Source organism: Cololabis saira, chromosome 4 (assembly GCF_033807715.1).
Source record: "Cololabis saira isolate AMF1-May2022 chromosome 4, fColSai1.1, whole genome shotgun sequence".
In the NCBI taxonomy this organism is placed as follows: Eukaryota; Metazoa; Chordata; class Actinopteri; order Beloniformes; family Belonidae; genus Cololabis; species Cololabis saira.
Genome location: NC_084590.1, coordinates 34,887,455 through 34,909,128, shown reverse-complemented (window position 1 = coordinate 34,909,128; position 21,674 = coordinate 34,887,455). Strand labels below are relative to the sequence as shown.

General features: G+C 40.9%; 1 protein-coding gene across 1 annotated transcript in view; it reads left to right on the top strand.

The window, feature by feature from the left end:
• The first annotated feature begins 3,134 nt into the window (after positions 1-3,134).
• Positions 3,135-21,674, top strand: part of lrfn1 (leucine rich repeat and fibronectin type III domain containing 1) — a 173,287-nt gene continuing 154,747 nt past the window's right edge. The window contains exon 1 of the mRNA XM_061720390.1: positions 3,135-3,851. The gene's annotated coding sequence lies outside the window, so the exon portion shown is untranslated. The remainder of the gene's footprint in view (positions 3,852-21,674) is intronic.

Genomic DNA, 21,674 nt, shown 5'->3' with positions numbered 1-21,674 from the left:
AACAGCTTGGTGATGTGTGCTCGTTCTGAGTTTAGACCCCTCCTCTCATGTTTTGCATTTTAGGGGGGATGCAAGTTTCCTGATTAAAGTGGATAGATCCCACTGACCTAATCCCCCATTATGCTCTCAACGACTACGATGCGGTAATCTCATCACTTCAGGGAGTGAGGACTGTCAAGATGGACAATATCTCAATAACAGACTAATCAATCACTTTTAGAGTGCATTACTGTGAGAGGGAGCTTAGCCCAATGGAAGGCTATCTGATATAAATAGCAGATTGGCTTCCTTCATGGCCCTTTTTCAATTTCCGTCAGTATTGCGGCATGCATCTTATGCACTCAACCACCTCATGAGTGCACATCCTCATTCAGATGAGGCTCAGAGTTATCTTGTTATGAAACTTGGGCTTTACAAGGCTCTCTGCAGTCCAATGATATTTTGACAGATCCGCTCAAAAGACGCAAAACTAGTTTGAGAGAGCTCTTATAATCCGTTCAGTTTCAGCTGAGTAGGTACGTTTTGATCAAAAGATGATGATCTGTTTTTTTACCCATGTGCCGTCTAATATGTTTGTGTCTGGAAATAAAAGGGGTGTGGCCCAACCGTTGTGTAGTGTTGTATAATTACAGCAGTATGCTGTTCTTGTACAGTCAGTGTTTTGTAGGTACAGTAAATGTCATGCAGCAGTGGTTAAAAGAAAACCTACACTTGCAAGAGGAGGCGCCTATAGAAACAAAGCAACATAGAGAAATAATAGACTTTTTAAGATTCAGGTTTCTCAAAAAAAAATTGAATTTAAAGCTTTAATGTTAATTTCTTGTGCATTCATTTCAGTCATTTTAGAATTATGACAGTCTTACATTTGGGACCTGTTATGTGTGATCATTTTATTGTGTTATTTTTTATGTTTGAGGTGCGTTTTGTGTCTAAAACATTTAAAAGTGCAGTGCTTCATAGGTGACTCTCCCATTTTGAGTTTCTGTGTGCCCCAACACCTCTAACATCACAACCGTGCCTTGTGAGTCTGCAGTACAGTCTACTGTTGAGCGATGCTCCTGCAGCCAAATTAGCCGGATTTGTCAAGTCCACCAGAATTTCTTTTCTCCTCACATGTTGCGCGGCCTCTATTCCAGCAGACAATACTCCTGGGGATGTATATGCACAAAGGAAAGGAGGACACTGAAAACATGTTGGGGGTGGTGATGTTATTACGAGGAACGGGTGATTCCTGGTTTCCTTCAGCAACTCTGAGAGGATTAACCATTGTTTGCCCTATTTTTCCCTGATGGGAAAATATTCTAGTTTATTTTTCAAGCACTCCTCTGCTGGCAAGGAGTGCATGTCCCATTGGAAAGAGGAGCACGTGGGAGCTGTCAGAGACATGTAGGTGGTGGAGGTATTTATGCTCCTGCCTGCTTATTATGATGGCCATTCAAGAGGGATAAGAAAAATCATTAGCGCCTGAGTACAAAGAAGTGAGCACATCTTCTGCCTGTAGAGGGATAAATGTGATTTTTGAAGTGCAGCAATGACCCCCCCCCTCATCCACACACACACTCTCCTCCCTCTCCTTCCTCCCACCCTGTCCACTGTTGCAGTTTCATATCGTGCTGGATCATGAGTTACACCAGCCCATCTGGGAGTATCACAAACACCTCGTAGCATCCTTCCTTGTCTCTGCATGAATCAACCTTCCTGTTAAACTATTTTCTTCAAGGGGGGGAAACAGGGGCGTCAATTGGGTATGGCAGCCGCCACACCTTGGCTTCAAGGGTTAAATGTAAATGTTTCTTTTTTTAAATACATTTATGGAATTACTCTGTGTCTCTTTGTATTGATTATTCTATTACTTAATACATATAGAATAACAAATGCAAATCAGAACAACATGATCGATTTCACTAGTTATTTTACACTGCAAAAACTCAAAATCTTAACAAGAATATTTGTCTTATTTCTAGTTAAAATGTCTAATTTTTAGTCAAAAAAAATCTCATTACATTTAAGACAAGACTCAAAAACAACCATTTTTACCTGTTTCAAGTAGATTTTCACTTAAAATAAGTAGAAAAATCTGCCAATGGAACAAGATTTTTTTGCTTGTAATGACAAGATAAATCTTGTTCCACTGGCAGATTTTTCCAAATATTTAAAGTGAAAATTTACTTGAAACAGGTGAAAATGGTCAAATAACAAGTTATTTTTCTGGTGACTCTTTTGTTTTAAGTGTAATGAGATTTTTTGACTAAAAATGAGACATTTTAACTAGAAATAAGACAAATATTCCTGGTAAGATTTTGAGTTTTTGCAGTGATCGAGACTGCATTTGAAAAAGTTCCAATTTTCTTGACCACACAGATAAGCTCCATAGCAGACTTCTGTGATGAGTATTTGCTGGACGTGTTGATTGATACTCTAGTTAAGTTCTGTGACTCGTAACCTTGCCATACCTTAGCTTTGACTGAATTGACGCCACTGGGGGGGAAGGAACCCTTCAGTTTGGCGTGCAATGCATTCGCTTCAAATGTAACTCAAATGACATCACATTGCTGCAATGCTGCACAGTCCATGAAAGGTTGTCAGTGGTTTCCTGTGATAAAAGAGATGTTGTCCAGCACCGGCCCCTTGGCTCTGCTCTGCTCTGCTCTGCTCCAGGCATCATGGCGTGACAGCCGGCTGTGCTTTAACGCTGTTTTACGCAGGTGGACGCCTGCACGAGGAGCAGGTGCGCATTTTCAAACGGTTGCCTTTTTCTCCGGGATAGGCTTCAGTGAGACCCCCCACCCCCACCCCTCTGAAACAGTCCCGAAAGGAGGCGCTTTGTGTGTCTTGTAGGAGCTGATCGACCAAGTTGCGAGTATGGAAACTAAAGCCTGAATTATGGTTCTGCGTTAAATCGACGCAGAGCCTACGCCGTAGGGTACGCGGTACGGTGCGCGTCGCTCTGCGTTGGTGTAACGCGGAACCATAAATCAGCCTTAACACCCTGCCCGGGTGCGCATAATATCAGAGACAGGAGGAGGAATCAGCGCATGGGTGGGAATGTGTCACTGCGCCTCCGACACTGGAAGTAGATGGCAAGAAAAACAGGCGTGATAATAACAGCATTATTGTGGAGCTGCGATTAGTCCAAGAAAGCAGGCGTTGATGGAGAGTTGTCTCTAAGCCTGAATTTGACGCCAACCTTCAGCCAGCAGAGGGTCTCTTCTCCCCCCTACTGCTTTTTTTGAGTGAAAAAAAAAAACTATCGCCCTGCCTGGACTGCAGCTCTCCATCCGGATCTCGACCGCAATTCAGCAGAGAGATTTATCGGAGATCTGCCCCCCCACCACACCAACCAGTACTGAAGCGTTACTAACCCAGACTGGGGGAGACTTGATCCAACCACGTACACAGGCTCCACATCATCTTCACGGCTTGCGCGGATGCAAACCTCCGGACTCTGCTGAGCGTTTGGATTTGGGGATTTTTTTTTAAAGCTTTTTCTGCCCTCAACTCTCCAGTCGGATGTTCTGGGGTTTTCTTTCCCTTTTATTGTGAGGCGGGGTTGTTGTTTTTTTTTTTATTAATATTATTCCGACGCAGGTAACTGAAGACCCTACTCTGTTGTTTGAGACATTTCGGCTGCAGATTGCTTCTCGCTCATCTAGTTCTGGATTTGGCATCGCAGCGCCGAGCATCTGAACGAGAAGGCTCAGTAAAGGCTCAGTATGGAATAAGTGAACTCTATAGTCCCCCATCTCAGATCTCAGATGTGAATTTTTCGAGGGAGACGAGAGAGTGCGACCAGCAGAATCATGTGCTCTGGGATCGACGTGTTGGCATATTGTGTATTAGTTCCACTTTTGGTAAGTCTCTTACACTTGGTGACGAATGTGACATGGGCTTCAGAATCTCAGCCTTGCACAGGTTATGTCTTTATCTATCTATCTATCTATCTATCTATCTATCTATCTATCTATCTATCTATCTATCTATCTATCTATCTATCTATCTATCTATCTATCTATCTATCTATCTATCTATCTATCTATCTATCTATCTATCTATCTATCTATCTATCTATCTATCTATCTATGCTTTTTGAGAGTCATAGTGTGATGGTGTGGAAAACATCCCTGCCACCCCTGTGGAACGATGCTGTGGCTCCTAACTGATGGAGATTGTTAAAGCTGACACAAATGTTAGATTCCCATGGACGGAGGCGCAGGTGGAAATGGCCCGGGCGTGTCTGCATCAGCACAACACAGAGACCCAGGCTTTTCATAAATTAGCAGCAGCCGCTGAAAGCCTCCCAGCAGGGCAAACTGCACTGATTGCTCAGAGAGTGGGCAGTTGTTTTTTTTTTACGAAGAGCCACAGAGCTCCTGGATAATGAGGTGGACTTGTTTCCGTTAACTAGCAAAAGGCAAAAAGCCAGGTGACTGTTTTTATAGGCCTGGGCTGCAAGTGTGTGTAATGTAGCATTTGTAGAAAGTTGGTTACACGGTGCTGAAGATGTTGTGTGTGCTCCTCATTATTCACAGGATACAAACAGCACGGAGGAGAATTGAATGTCCAGGGTGTCTGCTTGGACCTATACGGATTGTAAATCTATTAGATTGAGGCGAGGTTAGATGCCAATATCTTGCTCTGGAGTGAAGTTAACATCCCTCTTCTAGTTCTGCTTCATCCACACAAAACCTTCCAAGACCTTCCCCTGGGGAAGATGTAGGTATTGGTGTGCAGCTGTGTGGTTACATCAGGCAGGCAGTGAGTGTTACTGCAGCTTGCAGTGCTGATCAAAAACACAGACTACAAGCTGCGTCAACTTTACGCACCCTCTTTGCCATTAGGTGATATATGTATGGCCGAGTACTCCACCGCTTTATGGCTTTCTACTGAAGTTTACAGGAAAATGAATAACGGAGATCCTGACAACCAGACATAATATACACATGATTGACTGCAAAAAAGGGTATATATTAATTGTCATATAACAGTTTTCTAGTGGCCTGCGGTGGACGGGCGACCTGTCTGGGGTGTATCCCTGCTTCTACCCCAAAGAGAGCTGGGACAGAACCCCCTGAAAAGGAATAAGCAGGCGTAGGTAATAGAAGAAGGGATGGACTTCTATAGCTGGCAAGAAATCTGTGGCTATGTGCAGGGCCTGTTTCATTGTTATTGTTTTAAGTGAAGTTTGAAGTCTGTGTTGTTGTGTTTTTTATAGTGGGAATGAATAAATGTAATTGAAATTACACAAAAGATGATAAAATACAAGATTTAAAAGATCCCTGACTACACGTTAGGGATTTTCTCTCTCCCCACATTGGAGGGTATATGCCCTTGAGCTTTATCGGATTTGTTATTTGAATTGCCAGTGTGGGCAATGGGACTCATTTATTTATGTCTTTCTTTCTTATTTTATTTATTCTTTTTTTTAACCAGCTGTGTATGATGTAGTAAATGGTGATAATCACATCTTTGGCTTGTCAGTGTGTTGCAGGATGCTGCAGCAGAAGCTCAAAGCACTTGCTGTCATGTGTCTGCTTAATGAAATCAGACAGGATGGTTGTTATCATGACAGTGCATTATTGCCAACACTTCCATCTTCAGCAATGCTAATGCAGGCAGAAAACAATTGCAGAACAATAAAAAAATAATGTCTCTGCAAGCTATAAATAAAAAGAAAGGGTGCTAATGGCCTGTATGCAGAGAATTTTATTTCCTTCTAAGTTGTCATATGCAAGCCATGAGGTGAGATTAATGGGGTCTCTCTGCTTTGTCATTCTCTTGTATTGTGGTACGGCAGCTACTCGGGCGCTGGTGTCATGTGCTCGCATTATGAAATCAGGACTGGGAGAAGGTTATCTGCCACTGCAGGAATGGGAGAATAAAAAGTAACACAGACTATTGATCTGTATTCTGGAGTACAAAGGACTTCATAAGGCAATATATAGACCAGTTTTTGTTGCACAAACAATATATATCAAAATAGCCATTCACAGTGAGTAATGCAGGTAGCTTGACATTTTCAAGGGATACATATCTGAGATTAATCGTGATTATCTAAACTGAAGTGTTGTAATTGTACACTACACTAAATTCACTGTTCAATCAGTGCCTCATTATATGGAATCACAATGTGGTATGTCTTCAATATAGCTATAAGATTCGACGTACAGACATCTGAAACTACTACTACTACTACTGTCATTTAGCAGACGCTTTTATCCAAAGCGTCTTACATCTGAGACACACACCAAGGAGCAATTATGTTTAAGGCCTTGCTCAGGGGCCCAAGGTGGTTCATCTTGAAACACAGACAACACTGGAACACTAACATTTAGAAAGGAAAGTAGAACTTTCAATAATGCAAAACGGTTGAACAGTCAGGTCTGACACTGACTTGGAGTCTACAGAGATTGGCCGTCAGTGAGGGTTTCGCATTAGGCTGACCAAATGGATACCTAAACATACATTGCAGTGGTGCTTTGGCAACACAGACCTAAATCACACTTATGGCTGCATTTCTGCAGTGCTATACCTCCTATAAAACATTGGTCATTGCTTTGCCACCCATCTAACCTGCAGGGAGACGAAATGACTTTTCATTCTGCTTTTGCAAAAGCAGAATGAAAAGCAGTTTCTCAAGATGAAGCCATCATAAAGATTTGGCATGTCTTCCACAAAGGCCCCCTATTTGTTATTCGGACAGCACTAGTAGCACAAGATTAACTAACATTCAGAGCGTTGGCTTGTGGACTAACTGATCCATAACCACTGCCAAGGGGCTCTGGATGGAAGCTACTTGCAATTTGGTTGTTCATAGCATTCATCAAACTGTATCCAAGTGTTACGTCCACACATAACTGTTATGAGTGGACATAGCATACCGACAGTTCGGCACTGGTAATTTTACAATAATTTATCAGCTGATCATCAACAAGTGTGAACACCTCTATAAAAGTTTTGGCGGCTTGCTGGTCTGCAACGTTGTAATCTGTTAACATAATGGGAAGGACAAAAGACATCAGCATTGATCTGTGTTCCATCAGTCTGGGAAGGGTTATTATGTTATTTCCAGACAAGTTGGAGTACATTATTCCACAGTGGACAAAACTATTTACAAGTGGAAGACATCTAAGGCATTTGCAAATTTTACCCGGAGTAGGCATCCCTGCAACGCAGAAATTACAAAAAAAAAAAAAAAGATTTGGTTAGCTTGTTAAATTTTAAACTTCATTAAAGTATAATACAAAAAAAGACTGTACTGGATTGTTGGGAAGATTATCAGGAGAAATCCTATTCTCTCTCTCTAAAAAAAGAGCATAAATTGATTTAATTTTAAGATCTGATAAGTGTTTTTTGAATTAGGTCCCCGGAGGTCGACTCTTAATGTACAACCTTTTTCTTCTCTTTTTTCTTTTTCTTTTTCTTCTACTCTTAAAACTGCATATCCTGTTAAAGACTGCCTTTATTCATGTATGAAGGTGAACAACACGCGATCTAAGACGATGCAGAGCAACCCATGACAAACTTAGATTACCGTAAGTGGTGTTAGTGACTTAAAAATGCATTTGTGAATAGTTGATCTTGCATGCAGACAAGAACTAGTAAAGAAGGGAAAAAATAAGTGCCAATTAATTTGCTGAGAGGCGACAGAGTGAGATAGATACTTCTCCATAGGGACTGCAAGTTATTTAGGGCTCAAGATGCTTGAAAATAGTTCAAGAAATGGTGTAATTACACTAGCCAAAAAGATCAGAGGAGTAGCCTCCAATGCACTGTAGCAATTACAGCAGAGCTACTCTTTGAATTTGCTTTTGAGGGTTACCAAGTAACAAAGTGACAGAAAAAAATCAGCGGTGCACTCGAGGCACTGAATACTGGAGGAAACACAGGTAAATAACACGCTGGTCTCAGGAGGCATACAACCCAATCCACTTTTCAACTTTGCTGTATCATGGATTTCAATAAGAGGTAAAAGTAAGAGCCATACAATATTACACTGTGACTAGTTACTGCAGTGGCATTGTTAAAGTAAAAAATCAAGCAATTTATTACTTGTGTGACATTTGATATGGCTCAAATAGATTCCTTCTTCTTACTCATCAGTAAACAGTAAATTACATGGCACTGGGTGGTGGATAGAAAATGTGATTATTTTTGTACCCCATGTAGAATATGATGTTGTTTCACAGCAACAGGCCTTTTTCCACATTTTAAAATAGACCCACAGAATGATAAACCAATGCATAATCAAAAGATGTTCAAGTTACAATGTTCATAAACCATTTAGGCTGTTTCAAGGTAAGCGTGACTTTATAAGCGTAGACTTTTCATGGACTTTTATTGCATGCTGGGATAGATTGCTGTTGCCGATGACAGTGACTTGCCTCAGCAGTGAAAATTGTTCACTGGATTGCTTTACTTACTAGATGTCTCCCAACAGATATGAGGTGCAGCCACGAAGGAAAGGTATACTTTCTTGAAATTAAAAGTTTTGACATAACCGGACATAATTAAAGTCACATGAATACAACATTGGATTAAGAACAACATATGATGTCATATTGTTTCTGCCCATCCATCTGAGAAAGGGTTCTACTCGCTGCAGTTAGTATGTCAAATATTACAGTTCATGATAGTCCACTTAGTAAAAGATTGAAAAAGGCCGGAGAAAGGCTCTTCATTCAATTTCTTATATTTGTAAAGGTTTATCTGAACAAACAATGGAACCTCTCGAATCACTGGACCAAAATAGAGATGTCAGGACAAAATGCAAAGCCATGAATTTGCAGAAAACCAAATGCTCCATATTATCACAAATAATCAAGCACGGTGGTGGAGGGGTGATGAATCAAGCTTGTCGTGCAGCTGCAGGTTGTAGGCATCTTACGGACATTGAGTTGAACATGAACTCCTCTGAAAACCAAAGTATTTAGACTCGAAAGTGAGGCCATCTGTCTGATGGCTGAAACTTGGCAGAAAACGGCCCCTGAAATTGGACAATGATCCAAGTTCACCAGTAAATACGAGTGCTGCTAGACCTTTTTTACAGGACCACAAGTCCCAGTATTGACCAGCTGTTCCCCAGTAAAATTCTGCATGAGAGTTTTTAACAAGTTGGCATTGTGGGATCATTTGAAATTAATGTAACAGGGAAAGAACATTTTTTTCCCCCCTAACCCATATCAAAAAAACACATCTGAACTCTTATAAAAAAACATGCTGTAATTAACAGTAAACTGGATCTGCTGAGTTTACCATTCTTTTAAATGCTCCTGCACACACATCTGTGCTATGTATATCAATATATTGGCCATAGATCATTTTATATGTCTGATTAGACTATAAATTCTGTTTGATTTTTATGCTTGCTTCTTGGTTGACGGCACACAGAGATTGAGATTAGATTAGAGAGGGAGTGAGAACAGGAGGGTGTCAGCAGAAATAGAGAGCAAGACAAACCATGTGAGAAGGGAGACAGAAAGATGAGTATAAACCAAAACAGACTCTATCACATAACTCACACAGGGATTCCAGGTAACTAAGCGGGATACAGAAATAATGTGAGTTTATGGATGCCATAGTTCATTATATTTTGTTGAGTGTTGCAGTGAGACGGGAGTAGAATGCAGGAGGAGAGAGAGAGAGGAATAGGAATCTGTATAGCAAAGCAAGAGGAGAGTTGATGATCCCAGAGACCGCATCCCAGAGACAAAACTGATGCAGCAATTACCGCAGTAACCACCGTATATGTATACCACTAATATACAACAAATGTAATCTCAAGTCACTTTGCATATGAAGCTAACAAGTTCAGTGGAGACCAGTTACCTCTCAGTACAGTCCAATTAAGTCCATATTAAATTTACTTCCTATTCATTGGAATTCAGTTATATTCCTGTCGGTTCCAATATAGTCCAGATTCAAAATTCATACGATGAAGATTTATTTAAAAACAAGAAGGCCTAGGTAGAAATCTGAACATGTTGCATCAAATTTTCACTTTATTGCAATACTTCAACCTGAGCAAGCATGAGGTGACAGTCGAGGGAAAAAAAAACCCCTAATTAACGTGGAGAAAAACCTCCAGCAAACCAAGACTCATTGAGGGCTGCGACCTGTCTCTACCATTTGGGGGTCTGAGATGACAGGAAAGAGAGACCAACAAATAGATTAGTCCAGAGATATCTGCCTTTGAGATACAAAACAGGGCACGGCAAAAAGTAATAATAATGACATAAATACAGTACAACAGGAGCAAAGAGAGCGGAGTCAAGGGGGAGCCCAGTGCATCACAGGAGCAGTATAACTAAAGAAATGGTCCTGGGGGGGCGTTAACCTAGTCTTAAATGTAGAGACAGTCAGTGCGGTTGCATGCACATCTAAATGAAGCTATTGGCAACAATATAGCTAGGGATTAAACTGGAGTTTCGGAGAAATCCAAGTATACATGTGCAAGAAGACAAGCGATTATTGAGTGAGGTGCGTTCGACTCCGCGATGCTAGGTGGCACCACTTTTGCGCACTTCCGGTTAGTTTTTTGTTGTTCGTCTTTTTCTTCTCCTCCTGTGTTGATATTCTGGCTTACACAGTGTCGTCACTTCTAGAAGGGGGAGTTCCCGGGGCAGGCACTATCTCGGCTAAGCGTGGGTTGCGTTTATATGCCAAAATACCCTAATTGCTCCATGGTGTGTGTGTCTCAGTTGTAAGTCTCTTTGGATAAAAGCGTCTGCTAAATGACAGTAATAGTAGTTGCTTCAGTTCGGTTTGACTAGAGCCCGGCTATGGTGTATATATTGCTTTTAAAAATTCAATATTGGTCGGATTAAGGCAACAATTCGACTTTCTGTTAGTGCACGTAAACATACTAACTGGGAACTGGTTCCACCAGAGAAAAGATTGATAAGTGAAGGCTCTGCCTCCCCTTCTACTTTTGGAAACCACAAGTAAGCCTGCAGTCTGAGACTAAAGTTCTCAGTTGGGACGATATGGAGCTAGGAGTTCTCACATACCCCTTTTACACCAAGCTGGTTCCAGGGCTGGTTCTGGGCTAGAGCCAGACTTAGCACCAGTTCTTTGGTTTTACACAGCCTAAGCACCGGCTCCTGGCTCTCAAAACTGGTGCTACGCCAGCCCTCTTTGGTTGCTGGGCCAGGCGTAAGAACTGCTTTACGTCGGGGGCTGGGGGCGGGGCTGGGGACGGTGTTACTGAACAACCAAAGCAGAATAAACACGGAAGCGCGCCGTTTTTAAACAACGTGTGAAGACGGCGGTTAAGTTAGCAGACTCTTTTATTATTACATCCATTTATTTAATAATGGATGTAAAACAGAAGCAGCAGTGGTCTACGGTACAATCCATCAACAGTAACGTCGGCGGGCTCCGATGCAGCGGCAGCCTCGTCCGAGCCCGCGGGGGAGCGTTCCAGCCCGCTGTTCTGGTTCCGCGTTACACCAACGCAGAGCCTACGGCGGAGCTCCTGAGGAGAGGAGAGGAGCTCCTGTCCCCCGGGGCTGCCGGCTCTCGAGTCAAATTTCTTAACAGGCGTTATTTGGATAAACTGAGCCCAGGTTGGGGATCTTAAAGGGCTTACTGGCCTGAAAAAAATATTAAAACTTAATAAATGGCCATATTCACAGCGCTACAGCAGGAATTAAAACAACTTTTAACTGTCGGCTTCCTCATATGGTGTGACGATCGACGCAGAGCCTACGGCGTAGGTTACGCGGCGACGGGCGCCGTACGCCGTTCCCTACGCCGTACCCTACGCCGTAGGCTCTGCGTCGATTTAACACGGAACCATAAATCAGCTCCGGAGCCGGCAGTCAGCCAGAAATTCCGAAATTTTCAGAGCAAATTTCTTAACAGGCGTTATTTGGATAAACTGAGCCCAGGTTGGGGATCTTAAAGGTTACTTTACCTGAAAAAATATTAAAACTTAATAAAGTGCCATATTAACAGCGCTACAGCTGAAATTAAAACAGCTTTTGGCTCTCAGCTTCCTGATCAGGGTGGGGATGGAAACGAGGGGGAGTGGTGGTGACGTATACAGTAACGTGATGACGTGGCTCTCTGGCCAGCTGCTGGGCAACACCAGCTGTGTAAAAGCAAACGGTTCTTACTTAGAACCAACCGCGAACCGGCTCTAGCACCAGCCCTGGAACCAGCTTGGTGTAAAAGGGGTAACAGACAGGGAGAAGCTTTGCCCTTAAGGGCTTTGTATGAGTGAGAAAAATGTAACAAGAGGCCAATAAAGGGACACTAAGATTAAAGAAATACGATGCTAATCCTAGTCAGAACTTTCACTACAGCATTTTTGGATCAGTTGGAAGTGGTTCACAGTAGTTTTAGGGCATCCTCTAACAAGGAATTTCAGAAGTCCCATCTCGAAGTAATAGATGTGTGGACTATTTTTTTCAGCATCACGAGATAGCAGTTTCCTTGTTTTTTTAATTTGCGAAGGTAAAAACAAGAGGTTCTGGAACCTGTTTGATCTATGATTTCAATTATAAATCCTGGTCAAAAACAACTCCAAAGTTGTTCATTGTAGCAGTAGATGCAAGAATATTACCATCCAGAGTTACTAAATGACTAAACAGTCTATTTCTAAAATGCTTAGGCCCAACGACAACAATTTCAGTCTTATCTGAGTTTAGCTGCAGCACATAGCAGTCATGCAGGTCTTTGTCATTTTATATTTGTATTTCTTCCATGAAGATTAAAATGTCTCTTTTATTTCAGCGAATATGGATAACATTCTTTTTTTTTTTTAAAGACTAATTTTCCATTATCTGGCCATTTATATTACTGAAATGTTTCCACCCTAAAAACTGTTTTATGGCTAAGCCAAATCATGTGAGCAAAAGGGGAAAAAAAAGGTTTTTGTAGTTTCTGTCAAACTTTTCAAATGTTTTTCTCAAAAAGTGTGCAGTAAGAAAGTTGACAATTTTGACTGTAAAGCTGCCTGTTCGTTGCAGATTCCCATAGTGGCTGAGGTCTAGTTCTGTTAGGAATACTGAGCAGACGTGCTGTGATGCTGAGCTTAGCTCAGTGGTAAGTGGGGCTGCCAAGGATATAAAAATTTCATGACAATTTTTTATCAATTTTTATAACTAGCAATTCATTCGTCTTTTTCTGATCGTTTCATTTGATCGTTTTGGTTTGACAACAGTTTTTAAAAGGATTTTTACTTACTTTGTTGAATTTAATGTGGTTGCTTGAACTAATTTTAAGAAGTCCTACCTGCAGTAGACAAAAATCATAGTGCTCTCTGCTTAGAGGATCAGGGAGAGGGGCTGACAAGCGAGCCATTTTAACAGCTACTCAAAATGGGGGTAGGAGAAGAACATCTGCTAGCCATCTAAAACAACTGAGCGACTGGTACATTGCAGATTTCCATATTAGTTCCCCCTGGCATGTGACACTTGTTTTTATTTGGAGCAATATTTTCTGTGGTCAGGAACATCCATGTTGCTTGGTTAGTGTGCAGTCAATAACTACTTCCCCAGTATCAAGCAACAGCCGGGCCTATTGAGGCCAGTGGCTTTTCCATTGTCACTTCCAGTGCCTGACAAGAGCCAATTAAAGGCTGCCTTGGCCTCTGATTCTTTTGTGAGGGCTTAAGTGGGGCTAGGTAGGAGGGTTTACAATTCCTGATCTTTCCATTTTATTTTGTAGCTGTTCTTTTAAACTATGATAGGCTTGCTTCACTTACAACCATCGTTCTTGTTTGTCACAGATATGGTGGATTTAGTTTTAGATTAACTTTAGTTACCTTTTGCATTGTCTGTCAGCACTTACTCACTCTCTCCCTTCATGCTGATTGTGGCTATTGTAATTGGCACGACTGTTCTTTTCAGTGAATCCCCAGAGTCCGTTTATATAAAAGATTTGTTTTCCAAATTATTCAGTTACTTGAGTTCTCTTCAAAATCTTGGTCTTTTTAACTGGAGATGTCCTTACAGATATGCCAGCTCAAAATTTAAATTGATTAGCTTCTCCATCACAACATCACAATATGGTCTGGTCAGAGGGCGAGCACAGACGCGCTATCAACCCAAGGGTGGGAGCAGGAGGGATTTTCCTGCGAGCGAGTTGAGACCAGAGGCAATTAGTGTGTTTAATCCTCAGCCTGTCATGACTCCACTGCGAGAAAAACGACTACTTACTTCTTGTATATTGGCTGGGAAAAGATTTTTTGGTTGAAAAAAAATATGATGCCAATATAACTCCTCGGAGGCCAAAATGAGGCAATGAAGCAGAAATTCTTACAATCTGCTGTTTTCTTGTTCTTGTTTTGAGCCGTCACTACCTTGGCTCATTTGTTTGTTCAATGTTCTGTTTCTCCAAAGAGCGAGTGCTCTGACTGCTGCCTACTGCATCCAATAAAAACATCACACTTCTACCTCCCTTAAACACTCACATGTAGTTAAGAAGAGCAACAGGAAAATTATATTCATTCACATTGAATATTCTTAAATGCAAATAAAAGTTACATTGGTGTATGTCTTTTCAGGTTTGTAAGCACAAACTTGACAGACAAGATTTAAATAAATTGGTAGCTGGAGCGGTTTTTCCTTACTTGGCAAATGAGGTTAGGCTGGCGGACCACTGTATTTTTTAAAAAGAAATTATTTTAATTAGCGGTATTAGCTCCCCTGACCTTGTTTTGCTACAAATCCAAAAACTCACCTGGTCTTGCTAATGGGATATCCTTTTTCATTTGGCTTAAAACCAAACCGGGGCTACAGCCAGGTGTTTGGCTTCGTAACTCAATCCATGACCTTAATATCAACACACACTCACTGAAATGCAGTCAGTCATGTAGCAGAAGGCAAGACCCATAATTTAAATCCATTTCAGAAAAAAAGGACGCATAAAGATGACAAAATCAAAAACCACGAGAAAAACCCTCAGCCTTACATATCTTAGTCTCATTAGCTGTTTTTAATTCAAGTAAAGGCAAGTAAGTTCCACAATTATTCAAAATAACTGTGGTCTGCTGAATACTAATGATCAAATGAATATGTAGCAATAATTGTGACAGGTCTAATAGTGAGTTGCAGTGGCAGACATAGCATATTCCGTCTGTGTCGAACAGCTGGAGGCTTGACTGGAATATTCAGTTGGAAAAGCATGGAACTTGCTGGTGGGCACATGGCATTCAAGCTGCAGAGGAGCCGCTTTTTTTTATACCGTAAAACCATAACATAGTCATCAAGGATTGAAGGACTGTGCATCATACCAACCAGGTCATAGATTCCCCTCCGTTGACATGGGTAAGAAAATGATTGGTGGCATCCGTCATCCTCGAAAAAAACGCTCCTGTTGTGCAGTCGTCCTGCCAATGTCGTGGCCTTAAATTGTTCCTGGTGACTCACATGTCAGAGCGATATGATATTATGTAAACTAAAAACACTGGCTGCATTATATTGGCAAACTTCCAGGTATCTGAAATTGCAGCTTCTGCTCTACTGTTAACCCATAGTTTCAGTTTGCTGCATCTAGTCATATTGATCTATATCTACTACTAGAGCAGCATTTCCCTTTAGCTTTTAAACGAGTCAGTAAGCCAATTAAGAGTGCTGCATGCTCTTATACAGAATCTGAAATGTGCACAAACACAATCTGCCCCACAGTCCCATTAAATAATGCATAAGAATGATATATTATTGTACAGCGCTTACTACCGCAGGTCTCACTAGTTCTATTAAGAGTTGGTCTTCGGAGCTCAGAAGCATGGGACAAAATGTAGAGAATTTAATGCACTTTCCAATCTTGACCAAGGCATTAGAAAGAAGATAATGCCTCAGTGAATTACTCCAACTGAATATGCCACTGTGATGAGAGATCACTTTGTCCTTAGTTATCGATTTGCTTCTCAGAACGTTGTATAGCGTGCTGTTCATAGGCTGCACAGGCCGTATCGGAGATGTCCAAGTCCGCTGCCTTTTAAAGGCTGGAACATAACAGAAACGTTAATGATTTCTGGTGAAGTGAATGGTTGGGAACCGCACCCCCCACATTCTGTTCTTTGTGTTTGGGAAATGGTCTGGATTTGGTGAAGACACACGCATAATCTAGCTCATCAGTGGAAAACCCACTAGTCAGGGAATAATGTCTCTGTAGCTAACTCGTGCTACCGGGGTCACCAGACAGGAATGAGGACACGTGGTTTAGCGGAGAAATGGTCGACTTTATTCGTCAGCAGACACATACACGGACACGGCAGCCGTCGTGTCCGGGTCTCAGGCGGCTTCGTTTCACCCTTTTCCAGGGTCAACCCACTACTTAAAGGGGACCTATTATGAAAAACAGGTTTTCTCTTGCTTTAACATATATAAAGTGATCTCCCCTCAGCCTGCCAACTCAGAGAAGGAGGAAAGCAACCAAATTCTGCAGTGTCTGCACAGCCGCCCGGATGAGCCGTCCAGTGTGATGTGGCTTCTACAAGCCGTTCAGATTCTGCTCCCTTTCATTTCGTAAGCAAAATGCAAACCACGCCCACAACTAAACACCGTGTCCTAACTGCATGCGCGCGTCCGACTATCACGTTGCACTGCGTGACATCGGACGCTCTCTGTCCATCTCCCTCCAGCCAACTGCCACTTTATTGAGGTTTTTGTAGTGAAATGAGGAGGAATCATAGAGATAACTTCTCATTTCAACTAACTGGATCACCCGTTCCTCATCCATGACCGTTTCCTACAGCGCTTTCAACCGGCTTTCAACGCGAGCAACAGGAAGAGAATAGAAGCAGGGCGTCCGACAAATGTTCAGCTCGAAACGGCACGCCGCGTCGTTCTGCGTCGTGCTGCGTCCTGCTGCGTCGTGCCGCGCAGCGCTGCGTCTCTGCGGCCAGTTAGGACAGTCCAATAGAAAATAAAGCAATGGAATTGATTTTGTCGCTGACGTTCACTCGCATCGCATGCAGTTAAGACACGGTTTAATAGTGTACGCATCCGGCTGCTCTTCTGCCCAGAGCGATGCTTTGTGCCCTCCCCTGCTACATGTCATTTAGGCAGCCAATCAGCACAGTGCCTCAGTATCATAGCCTCCCCGCCCACTCAGAATCCTGCATAGATAATGAGGTTAGAGAATGGGAAGATAAAGACATTCCTCAGAGGCTGAATTTCTAATTTATTTAGAAAAAACTATCAAAAGCTTGTTTTAAGACATTCAAAGCCTGTTTAAAATAGATATTACATGCCATAATAGGTCCCCTTTAAACACACAGGTAGGGAGGAGAGATTGATTGGACACACCTGTGCCCAATCAGCTGATCCAGCCCGAGCCACCTGTGCGCTGCTCCCCGGCAGACCACGCCCATTCCTCCACCCTGCCACAGGCCCATTACTGCAAATCAGCTCATGTTCGTCGAGGATGACTGAGGGGAAGCCATGCTTCACGTTACTCTATGGAATGCTGTGCAACCCAAAAAAAGAAATAGTACAAATATAGTTGTAAGACATTTTCTTTTAACACTTTAAAAAAAAATCATGTTGAGTTTTTATAAGATTTATTGTAATTGATTTCTTGCATTTAGAGCTGAAAAAATATTCAGCCCAACTTGACTAAATTTAATAGAAATCTTCATGCCGGGGGCCACTGGATGTTTATCAAAAGTGGTGAGACCATCACAAAAATTCAAAATGATGAAAGTAAAGAGAGTGATGCAGATATATTTCCTACGTGGTAGAAGGTGTTCCGTGCAGTCTTTGGTTGGTGAGATATTTAGTAAGTAAGAAAGTAATATTTAGTATTCAATACAAGACAATATTCACAAATTGATGATTTGACTGGTTTGGGTTTTTCTTTTTTTTTCAAAATAAGTTGGTTTATATGATGGCGCAGCTCTGTATATACGTATGTGTAAAACTTCAGATTATTGCCTTATAAATCTTTATGACCATTGACAGCTTTATACCTCTGAAATACTGAGCACATTCTCAGCCGAATAGATTTAAGGCTTCTGCTGGGCAGAAATACAGTGCAAATAGATATCGATCAGTGTTTTCTGAGAGTAATGGATTTAGAATATGTCCCTTGTGCTCTCTATGGGTTCACTATTTCTGTTCTGAACTTTTTTTTTTCGTCTTTGAACTTTATTCCCAAAGTTAATGTAGAAGCAAGATATAGGCTACTATTGTGATTGTTTTAAATGAGAGGTTGTTATAAGCTGCTTAATGAAGAGCTTGCACAGTGCGGTTTCTTTATTTGGCCATAATTTTCTTTAAGTAAGCAGTTGAACAACTTTATCAGCACATTATTATACACACATGAGCAGAAGGACACTTAACCAGCTAGGATTTTTTTTGCTGATAAGCTGCTTGAAATCCTGTTAAGGAAATATATTGTTCACATCAACATTTATTGATTTTTTTTTTTTTTTGGTCACTCCTTGATTTCAAATTGTTCATTACATTTGATCTGTTACTACATGGTGTTTCATTTCTGTACTTTTTGAGGCAGTTTGTTAATGTAGGCAGCACTTAAAGGCACGGTCCAGAGTTAAAACACCCTTAGGTCTATTAATAGATGGAAGTGAATGTAAACTTCCATTAGGGACCATAAGAACATGGATTAAAGCAATTCTGAGCGAGAGAGAGAATTGTCTTTGCAGAAAATGACAATTGATGGTAACACTAGGGCCAATTGAGCTTTATGAACATAAAATGTTATTTTAAGCCAGAAGCAAAAATATCATTCTACCGGTACTTAAGATAGTGCGGATACAGAGAAATTGAGGAAATGTTAACTTTGTATGTGTATAGAAAGGACTGCTTGTACAGGCATGTCTCTCCAGCTGCTGCTGTCTTGTTTTAAGTCCACAGAAATAAAAACATCACACAAACAACTGCTAATAGACACAACAAGAGACGAGTTTGTGGCCTCTTTTCCTAACATTTGCCTATTTAGTCATAAATATCTAAGTAATGATCCACATTTATGAAGTAGAGAACATGAACTGTCCTCCTCTTGGATCTGTTGACAGCAGATTGCAGAGTAGTGACCTGATAGAGATAACTGTAAAAAACAATCAATTTCATAAAATGTTCGTATTGATTAAAATTACTTGTGTATAGGCACCCTATCCACACTATTATTTAAGTGGAATAACATGTTCTAGTCTTCTCCGAAGCTTAAAATGGCAATTTATGTTGGTATATAGCCTCCGTAGCCTCCTGTGATAACATTAATTGCAATTTTATTGTGAAAACACATATTCCGTTGTCAATCAAAAAAACTTAGATTCACATTGTTTGATGAAAGTTTGCACTTTTTTCCATCCAAATGGGAAGCCCAGAGCTATACTTCTGGGCTTGTTTCTCGTTACAGATGTGTGTACCTCTGGATTGTATGCCGCTGGTGCTGTGTGCCCGCAAACAGACGGGCTGTTTATTCACCATGTGATATCCAGAGAAAAGGAAATATTTGTGTTTCATAATTCAGTTGGAAGCCACATTGAGGGCAGGGTGTTTAGCATAGCATAATTTGCATTATGTAGCTTTGGATTTGTCTTCTCTCGACGTGTTTTCACCCATTTCCAATCTTTTCTGTAGGCTTCTACTCACTGTTCATTTGCACTAAACAGCCAGTAGTGTTTACTACGTCAAATTACCTTGATAAATCTCAAGCAGTTGAAGACAAAAGTTCCTTGGTAGGACCAGCCGAGGTTAAATAACAGGAGCAGCTCTCTGTTAATAAGTAAATATATAAATACAATTCCTGACAGGTAGCCATAACAGGATTAAATATTTATAGTATATACAAACTGCAAGCAGGACTAACTGTATACCCTATACATTATGTAAGATAGTTTGATTGTAACTGTGTTTGCCCTGGTTGTTTACAATAAACATCTGATTTCACACATACAAGACTTAATATGTCACTTATTGTACATTAATCAAATTCTAACATTGCAACCACACTGGTAAAAACTGTATTAAGAATAAAACAAAGACAAGGAATAATTTAAAAAAAAATGTGAAGGCACCCCCCCCCCCTTGTTTTTCATGGCATTTCACCATAATTCATAAATAATTTTAGTTTTATTTAGCAATGAATAGATCGTCAGATCCTCTTTGATCCTTGCATTTTGGGTAAAAATAAACACTGGACTCAAGACATTATACACTATAAATTATTTTACGTATTATTTATTTTATGTAGGATTACCTAATTTCGTCACTTATCCAGTGTGAAAACATCAAAGCATAATTTCTTGTCTGTTCAGGGTGCAATTTAAACACTTAATTATCAATGGTGTATGACAATGACACAAAATCTCCCAGATTGTGTGCTTGAATGTTTTGTATTTAGTTCCTCGCCATCTGTTTTTGATATCACCCTATGCTGACTGTTTTCATGTGAGCACATTATTCTGGACCATTTAGTTAATTTAGTTAACAGTCTGCTTTAGCCAGCGATGAAACAAGCCAAGGAGAAACATAAGACTGCAACTACAGGATTGTTAAATTGTGTTGAACACTATAATGTGATGTGATTTACCTTCATTTATTACACCATTCTTCAGACAACTGACAATGATATTATTGTGAACAGGAGATGCTTTCAACAGACAAAAAAAAAAAGGAGGAAGTGCTTCAAAGAGGATTTCTGTCAAGGCTTTTTTGAGGAAGCCTTTTTTCTCTAATCGGACACTGACAATATCCCAAAAGGATATCTCTAGTATTCTTGGAAGGGAGCCTCTGAAGTGGATCAAATGCACGCCATGCTTTCTGCAGGTACTGTAAAGTTACGGTACTATGGAGATGCTTTGCAACCAAAGTAGTTACGGTGGCCCTGGGGCTTAAACACAACAACCAAGCAAAAAAGAAAAAAAATACATGAAAACAGAATATGGAATGAAATTCACACAATACAATAAAGAGAAAACTGCATCATTTAGGAAAACCTGACATTTCAGAAAACACATAAAGGACTTAGTAAGGCATTATAAGAGACAATGGATGACTTTTTCCTGGATCTTTTTGTATGTCATCAGATTTAATTTTTTTCAAATAATTAGGGGTGTGTATTTTTGAGTTACAGCTGCTTTACAGTCTATGCTGTTAAGAGCCAGCTGTCTTTATTTAGCTACTTAGGGCCTGATTTACTAAAGGTTTGCGTGTGTAAAAACGTGTGCAAACTTGACATCGCCCGCAAACCAATGCGCAAGCTGATCTACTAACAGCGTGCAAAGAGGACTGCGCCTCTCAAATGAGCAAAATAGCAACACGCTGTTCATTTAGTACTTTTGCCCTGATGAATAATCAATATGGGGCGTACCCGCCAGAAAGCGCTAAATACTGGGAGGGGAAAATGCAAATAGGTTCATTTACCACACGCAATGAGATTTACCAAGCCTGAAAGTTATTGCGGGGATTGTGATTGCGTCTGTATTTAATACGTTCAAAAGGAAGGTGCTAATCTGCCCAGCATTACGCACCGATGGCTGCTGTTATTGTGGCAAGGAGGTGACATCGCCAAAATCAAAGAATACGCAGAGAGAGAGTCTTTATTCTGCTGCATGCTATTTTAAAAATGGTTGCACAAGTTTTATTAAAGGCCACTTTTTCTTTAGTTCTTCGCCTTATATCTTGCCACCTTCTTTTAACCTCATCTGCCGTTCTTTTTGTCTTACCAACTGCATTTATCCTATCGCAGATTTTCTC